Raw genomic sequence first — 9004 nt, 5'->3', positions numbered from 1 at the left:
TCAGATAGTTGTTTATTTCCTTGATATCTGATAGGAGGGCATTCCACAGGGCAGGCACCACCACCAAGAAGGCCCTCTGCCTGGTTCCCTGTAACCTTACCTCTCGCAGTGAGGGAACTGCCAGAAGGCCCTTGGAACTGGACCTCGGTGTCTGGGCTGAACAATGGGGGTGGAGATGCTCCTTCAGGTATACTAGGCCAAGGCCGTTTAGGGCTTTAAAGGTTAGCACCAACACTTTGAATTGTGCTTGGAAATGCACTTGGAACCAATGCAGATCTTTCAGGACGGTGTTATATGGTCTTGGCAGCCACTCCCAGTCACCAGAAGCGTTTTCTCTTGCAACAAAAACAACAAAGGCCATTTCCACCCGGGGAATTTTATTGTGGACCCATGAGTACATGTTTTGAAGTGTCTACATGCTGTTGGCCTCACCCAAATACCATCCCATATTACTTTCCCTGGGATTTACTGTTTCAGCTGAAAATATGCAGAGTATAATGCCCCCGCAGCAGAAATGGTGAATCCAGATTAAATGGTGGAGAAAATATACGGGCTGGCATTTTGGTGAGAATAACGGCATACGGACACAGCAAAAATCTTGCAGGCATGGACACTTTGACTACATTATAGCGACTTCTGGGTGGGCTTCAAGATCCTTGTCGCACGTTAAGGGCTAACGAATATATTATGGCATAACCCTTTGCAGATTACACTTCATGATGCATCTGATGATGTGGACTGTGGTCCATGAATGCAGTAATAAAATTATTAGTATTTAAAGTGCCACAATACCCTGCTGTTATTTATATTTTTATTTGTCCATTTGCCATAGGGGAGCATTAAAAAATGAGATTTGCCCTCATCTGCACTCCGAAGTGGTGTGGCACATTATACAATCTGAGGACCCCAAGACCCCATTCCCTGCTGGTGGAAAAGCAGAATTTCTAGAAGTTGACAAACAGAAGAAAAGTCTATGTCCATCTTCACCAAGCTGTGGCCTCCCAGATGTTTCGAACGACAACTCCCATCAGCCTTGGCTAGCTCAGCTAGATACTAGGTTGGTGAAAGCTGGTCTATTATTGCAGCACACACAAAAAAAAATCAAGGCAATTTTACAAGAATATTATGCTTTCTAACACACAATACATTTTAACTCAGGGCTTTGTGTTCCCCACTGCTATATCTGAGGAAAATAATGGAGCACAGAATTCAGCATGTGGACAATCTCAGTTTATGTACTCCCTGCCCTCCCTTTTAGAAAATCTAGTTTCTAGTCCTCAAGTAAGTGAAGCAGTTTGGAAAGATTGGGGAACTAAGCAGGATTTTAGCAGTCAGTGTGAAATGGGCTTAGTTCAATCCCTCCTCTCTGCATGACTAACAGAGGCAGAATCAATTATACAAAACAAGCAGCCATATCTACATCTGTTTAATTTGCATAAACTTGTTCAAGTTATAGAATCGCCTTGGCACAGAATTAATTGCAGTGCTGTTTGTGCAGCTCCTGTTCATTTCTGCTGGGTTGGATACTTGGAACAAAACAACACCCCAGTGGATTGTGTACCTAGATCTAGAGCAGGCTTATCTTAGATGTACTTTGTTTTCTTACTGGAATTCTAAAGATCTAGTAAACAGAGCCAGGTGCAAACGACCTACATTTAGAATGAAAGAACAGGGTGCCTCTGAGCATATTCAGATCTTAGGAATTTTGTCCTCAGCAGCGAAACAGAACTGAGCTTTCATGCAAAAGCCCATTTCTAGTTAGTATTCTTCAGTAGCCTAACGTAAGTGGGGAAAGTCATTAGCTGATCAACTGCAGACCACTCCGAGATCTGCCAGTACATCCTGATCTATGACAGAAACACTTTGGGGGCAGCCTGAAAGAACTGGACACCACCCCCACAAGGAACAGCACAGAAAGAGCCAGTCCACTCATTGCACTCCCATGACATCTTTCCATCAATCACAACCAGTGTGGTGTAGTGGTTAAAAGCGGTGGACTCGTAATCTGGTGAACCGGGTTCGATTCCCCGCTCCTCCACATGCAGCTGCTGGGTGACCTTGGGCCAGTCACACTTCTCTGAAGTCTCTCAGCCCCACTCACCTCACAGAGTGTTTGTTGTGGGGGAGGAAGGGAAAGGAGAATGTTAGCCGCTTTGAGACTCCTTCGGGTAGTGATAAAGCGGGATATTCAAATCCAAAACCAGCTAGTCAAACCATTGTGCTCTCCATGAGCGACTGTAAGAGGTCAACATCATGGTATATGCCTATAGAGGTTTGAATCCCTGTCACAAGTCCCATCTACACTACACATTTAAAGCAGTATCATCCTGCTTTAAACAGTCATGGCTTCCCTCAAAGAATCCTGGGAAATGTCATTTGTTAATGGTGCTGGGAGTTGTTAAAGGTAAAGGGGCCCCTGACCATTAGGTCCAGTCGTGGCCAACTCTTGTGTTGCGGTGCTCATCTCACTTTATTGGCCGAGGGAGTCGGCGTACAGCTTCTGGGTCATGTGGCCAGCATGACTAAGCCGCTTCTGGCAAACCAGAGCAGCGCACAGATACGCCTCTTACCATCCCGCCGGAGCTGTACCTATTTATCTACTTGCACTTTGACGTGCTTTCGAACTGCTAGGTTGGCAGGAGCAGGGACAGAGCAACCCCGTCGTGCGGATTCGAACACCGACCTTCTGATCGGCAAGTCCTAGGCTCTGTGGTTTAACCCACAGTGCCACCCGTGTCCCCTATTTCTTTCACAGAGCAACACGTTCCCTGCAAACAGGGATTGACTGTTGCCTCTAAGAATTTACACATCACTTGGGAAGACAAGTGAATTAATGCCAGTGTACTGGAAGAAGCAAATATCACCAGTGTCGAAGCAATGATTCTTCAACATCAACTTCGTTGGACTGGTCATGTTGTTCGGATGCCTGATGATCGTCTTCCTAAGCAACTACTCTATTCCAAACTTAAAAATGGAAAGCGTAATGCTGGTGGTCAACAAAAGAGGCTTAAAGACTCTCTCAAGGCAAATCTTTAAAAATGGAGTATAAACACCAGCAACTGGGAAACACGGGCCTGCAAGCGCTGCAATTGGAGATCAGCCTTTACCAAAGGCTTTGAAGACGCTCAAACTCAGGACGAAAGGGAGAGGAAGGCATGCTTGGCAAACCCTCACCGTGATTAACTCCCGCCCAGAAACCTATGTCCCCACAGTGGAAGGACGTGTGGAGCCAGAATCAGCCTCCACGGTCACTTACGGACTCACTGTTAAAACCATGTTTATGGAAGACAATCTTACTAGGCTACGAGTGATCGCCAAAGAAGAAGATTTCCTTCACAGAGCAACAAGTTCCCTGCAAAGAGAGATTGACTGTTGCCTCCACAAATTTACACGTCTGGTAAGCAACCATCCTATTACGTTGCCCAGACTCAATCCCACACAGCCTATGTCTCATTGGAACTCCCAGCACACCCAGCCACTGCAGGAAACAGACATGACGGGGCATTTGTCACCCTCCAGGTATTAGCCGTACAAGCCAGGACTACGTTGGTTATATAAGCCACCTTAGTCATGACTGCTGGGAGGAGCACAGAGAGAAGAAACGCCATGGCGCATCTCCATCAGCACAACCGGACACCTTCACCTGCCCCAGTTGTAACAAAACATGTCTCTGACCATTAAGCCCAGTCGTGACCGACTCTGGGGTTGTGGCGCTCATCTCGCTTTACTGGCCGAGGGAGCCGGCGTACAGCTTCCGGGTCATGTGGCCAGCATGACTAAGCCACTTCTGGTGAACCAGAGCAGCACACGGAAACGCCGTTTACCTTCCCGCCGGAGCGGTACCTATTTATCTACTTGCACTTTGACGTGCTTTTGAACTGCTAGGTTGGCAGGAGCAGGGACCGAGCAATGGGAGCTCAGCCCGTTGCAGGGATTCGAACCGCCAGCCTTCTGATCGGCAAGTCCTAGGCACTGTGGTTTAACCCACAGCACCACCCGCGTCCCAATAATCAATGTACTGTACTATAAAATAAATAAGACAGTATTGTAGATGATAAAAATTAAAACTTTTTTTCTTCTTTCTTACCTGCACTGATGATAGTCATTATTTGGTTGGGGGGCTTTTTTCCATTTCTGGAATCACACAATCAATCAATCAATCAATCAGTAGATGAACTGGGTTCCACGCAGTCACAAAAACAAATTAAGCGGAAAAACCTCAAAAACAAAAATGCAAAATAAATAGAAAAAACAAAAGCGCCAAACTTAATCTGTTCCAGAAGTACTTTTGACTTCCAAAATGTTTGAAAACCAGAACACTTACTTCCAGGTTTTTGGCGTTTGAGAACCAAGGAGTTTGAGTACCAGTGCATTTGAGAACCAAGATACCACTGTATTTATGTTGTGCTTCTGTCCTGTATTTTTATCTTGTAAAGCGCCCTGAGATCTTTGGACAAATGGCAGTATATAAATTTTCATCATCACCATCTAAGCTATCAGGAAGTGAACACTCGCCACCAGCTCCGCAAATCTTCTTCCCCAGATCTCCTATTTACCTTTCTGCAAGAACTAAGTAGGAATGGTGGCAGCAGCAACAGCAGAAAGTGGGGGGGGGGGGACCATTTCGTCCCCTTCATAATTAACGTATTTTTCGCTCCAAAAGATGCACCAGACCATAAGGCGCACCTAGTTTTGGAAGGAGGAAAACAAAACAAAAAATTTATTCTGAATCCCAGAAGCCAGAACAGCAAGAGGAATCTGGCTTCTGGGATACGGTGTGGCTGTTCTGGCTTCTGGGATAACCGCGCCAAGCCTCTTCAGGGCAGCGGGATGAAGGCTCCCCCTGCCCGAAGAGGCTGCGCATGGCTAAGGCAGAAGCCTGGACAGGTGCGTCGCTGAAGGGGCGCTGTGCAGTTCTCCCTCTCTGAGAGGGAAAACTGTGCAGCGCCCCTTCAGTGAAGCTGGAGAAGGAACAGAAGGAGTCCCTTCTGTTCCTCCTCTGGCTTCGCAGGACAAGTGCTGCGCAGAGAGGGAGAGCTGCGCAGCGCCCCTTCAGCGAAGCGGAAGGAGGAAAAGAAGGGGCTCTGTTCCTCCTCCCGCTTCGCTGAAGGGACGCTACGCAGATCTACCTCTCTGCACAGCGCCATTCGCTCCATAAGAAGCACTCACATTTCCCCTTACTTTTTAGGAGGAAAAAAAGTGTGTCTTATGGAGCGAAAAATACGGTATGTCATGCTGTGGATTTTTACTGGCTTTTGAATTATACCTCTTCCCATCCTTCACTCAAACCCCTTCTCATAGGCACCATCTATTTATGACATTAAGAAGCCACTTTTGTACCTGTGTACGCAAAGTGGCATGCGTTTAGCCAGATGTATAATCAAACAATTCAACGAATAAAAGCAAAAGTGAAGACACAAAATCATTAAGCGGCATTAAAACTGAGCCAAATTCCTTAAAGGACAAAGCCCTTTCACTGCAAGGGGTGGGGGGTGGGGGAATGAAGCTGGCACCCAAATCAGTGAAGGTGCCTCATGGATATTTAGCGGGAGGTTGTCCCCGAAAAGGGATGCTACAGTTAAAAGGTTTTCTGTGTGGCCTTCCAGATATTGAATTCCAACCCCCATCAGCCCAGTCAGGGAAGACGGGAGCTGTAGCTGAGCGATATCTGGAAGGGCACAGAGTCACTACCTTTTATATAGTCAAACCTCAGTTGTCGAACGTAATCCTTGCACTCAGGCGGAAGCCACGTCGGACATCCAGCTTCTGGAAAACGTTAGAAAACCAGACCATTTACTTCCAGGTTTTCGGCATTTGGGAGCTGAAACATTCAAAAACAAAGCCGTTTGACAACCGAGGTTTGTGTGTATATACAATTCTTTAGTTTTCAGAGCACTACACGTTCCTTATCTTGCAACTCTTACAACACTGAACGGCACCTTGGTAATGTTGCCCTCGTATTTATTACAGGTAAAAAGGTAAAGGGACCCCTGACCATTAGGTCCAATCGTGGCCGACTCTGGGGTTGTGGCGCTCATTTCGCTTTACTGGCCGAGGGAGCCGGCGTACAGCTTCCGGGTCGTGTGGCCAGCATGACTAAGCCGCTTCTGGCGAACCAGAGCAGCGCACGGAAACGCCGTTTACCTTCCCAATGAAGCGGTACCTATTTATGTACTTGCACCTTGACGTGCTTTTGAACTGCTAGGTTGGCAGGAGCAGGGACTGAGCAATGGGAGCTCACCCCGTCGCGGGGATTCGAACCGGCCACCTTCTGATCGGCAAGTCCTAGGCTCTGTGGTTTAACCCAGTCTGAGGCAAAGCGATTTGTCTAAGGCAGGGATAGGGAACCTGCATCCTAGAATCATAGAGTTGTCGTATTGGGAGGGAGCCTGAGAATCATCTGGTTCGACCCACTGCGATGCAGGAATACGCAGCTGCCCCATATGGGAATCAAACCTGCAACCTTGGCGTTTTCAGCACCATGCTCTAACCAACAGAGCTACTTCCTCTGAGCCACAATTCCCATCATCCCTGCTGTGGGTAAAAGGAGTCAAGCAACATTTGGTAGTCTCCATTTCTGCTCTAAGGCCACCGAGTGAGTTTTATGACAGGGATTGAGGGGGAAAACGAGCTTCCCGATTCTTCGATGTTAACATTCGCTCTTCAATATGGCTGCTCAAATTCTTCCTCAGAAGTAACCCACTCCGAATCCTCCTCCTTTAAACCAAGACCGGACCGTTTTATTTCAACGTCCGAGGCACAAAATCCAAACAACATCCCTGCCACCATCTTAGTGACTAAATGTGGGATGTAATCTATGGAAAGCTATGATGTTAAAAAGAACAACAATAATAAAAGGTTTATTGAAATGAATAGGATGCTTCCATGAGGGGACTTTCTAGTGGACGATGCCTCATCCGTCTGTCAGCCACTTCACTGCAGTGGCCTGCGAAGCTCCTTCGCTTTCCCCGTGATTAACGGATTAGCATGATTAGCAGAAACAGAAAGCAAAGTATGCAAAGCAGCTTAAATTAGCAAGAAAATATGCAAAACAAGAGAACCCCTGTAATTTTTCTTAAGCTACAGAATTAACAACGCAGGCAATATCATTCAACTTTTCTCAAGCACGGAATTTCGATCCCTTTCGAATATAGCAGAGATACGATAGCTAGGTTTACAGTTTAACCTTCCTCTGAATATTGGCTGCCCGGAGGTCGGGGGACGACAGCAAAGAGGGCTCTTATTGCTTTCATTCCCCGAATTTCCTGGAGATACCTGGTTGGCCAATCTGAGAAGATGCTGGGCCCGATGGACTCTTCTTCCTATGTCCTCATGTCCTTTTCATGCTGTATTTTTTATTTATTTAAATACCATATTTTTCGCTCTATAAGACGCACCAGACCACAAGAGGCACCTAGTTTTCGGAGGAGGAAAACAAGAAAAAAAATATTCTGGATCTCAGAAGCCAGAACAGCAAGAGGGATCGCTGCGCAGTGAAAGCAGCAATCCCTCTTGCTGTTCTGGCTTCTGGGATAGCTGCGCAGCCTGCATTTGCTCCATAAGACGCGCACACATTTCCACTTACTTTTTAGGAGGGAAAAGGTGAGTCTTATAGAGCAAAAAATACGGTATCTCTTTGCTTTCTTAAAAAAAAACCACGACAATAAATAAATTTAAAATTAAGTGGCAAAACTCCTTTGCGGCAGTTGCAGGGGCCAATCAGCACTATGCACTGTCAGCCGCCTCTGCTGAGCTAGATAGGGCCCCAACCCGATTCATCGGAGATGGTTTTACATCTTTTAAGAGTCAGATTTTGTGCCCTGTCATCCTGATCTCCTGAATGTGACAAGCTAGCACAGTACAGCCTCCGGCTGTGCCCTTTCCTCTTCCTGTCTGGCTTTTCGGATCAGGAGTTTTTTGTTTTCTGCTGACTCTCCTAGACACAACCCACCATTCCTTTGCCTGCGTTCTAATTGTTCACCTGACTTCCAAAACCAGCGTCAAACTCTCCCCCTCAGGGTAGATTTCGTGGAAGTCAAGGCAGCTGCTTCGGAGATGGCTTTCACCTTTGCAAGGCCAGCCGGCTGATTATGCTGCAGAATGCGGGACAAGTACAGGCAAACTCTCCTCGGACGCGTCATGCGCCCTGTGGCAAAATCCACCGGCCATTTCCACTCTGGCTTTTTCCTAGGGTTATGGCGGGAGCAGGGGAGAGTTCTCTGCAGGAGAGAAACAACATAGCTGATATATTTAAATATATATATATCATGCCTTCCCTCCCAAAGGAGCCCGGAGTTGAGAGCTAGTCAGCTTTATGGAAAACATGACCCTTCTTACCCGAGCCAGGCTGCAACAGGAAGGGTGAGGTGAAATTTGCTTGTGTGCCCCTGGAAGCAATGGCATGGGGTTCACTCGCTGGACGTTCAAACTGGACCTGTGGTATCCTGAAGAGAATTAAAATAAAGATTTCTGCTGGGTCTTTTCATGGTCCACGTAGTTCCACATGCGGCCTGCCCAAAGTGAAGAGCCAAATGCCCCGATGGGAACCCCACGAGGAGCACATTGGAGACGAGCGCTGTTATTATGACAATTATTTTACTATTAGGCTGTTTGCAAGGTGGTCCCAACGCCACTCTCATTTCACGGAAATCACTTGGGAGATACCTGTGCCTTTTGCCTCATAACTTTCTCTCTAAGAGACCTAGAGACTTGCTTTAAAAAGGAGGGGAAGAGTCTGCAGTGCCAGTGAAAACCACCATGGGTGCCATGTTGGCAGCCCTCGGTGTAGTAAGTTACAGTCCCGTCTTAACTGATACACATGTATAGAAATGGGCTGTGGCATGTTTTGGATCGCAAGGATTCAATCCCCACAACGTGTCCACCAGATAGGACTGGAAAAAATCCTGGGAAACAGCTGCTGGTCATTGTAGAAGAGGAAATGTCAATGCGATACCTACGAGCACTAGAGTCCTCAAAAGCACCTCCTGTGGCACTGTGAATATTC

The sequence above is a fragment of the Podarcis cretensis genome (genome assembly GCF_951804945.1).
Source record: "Podarcis cretensis genome assembly, chromosome: 13".
In the NCBI taxonomy this organism is placed as follows: Eukaryota; Metazoa; Chordata; class Lepidosauria; order Squamata; family Lacertidae; genus Podarcis; species Podarcis cretensis.
The sequence above is the reverse complement of the archived record's forward strand: the minus strand, read 5'-3'. Positions refer to the sequence as shown.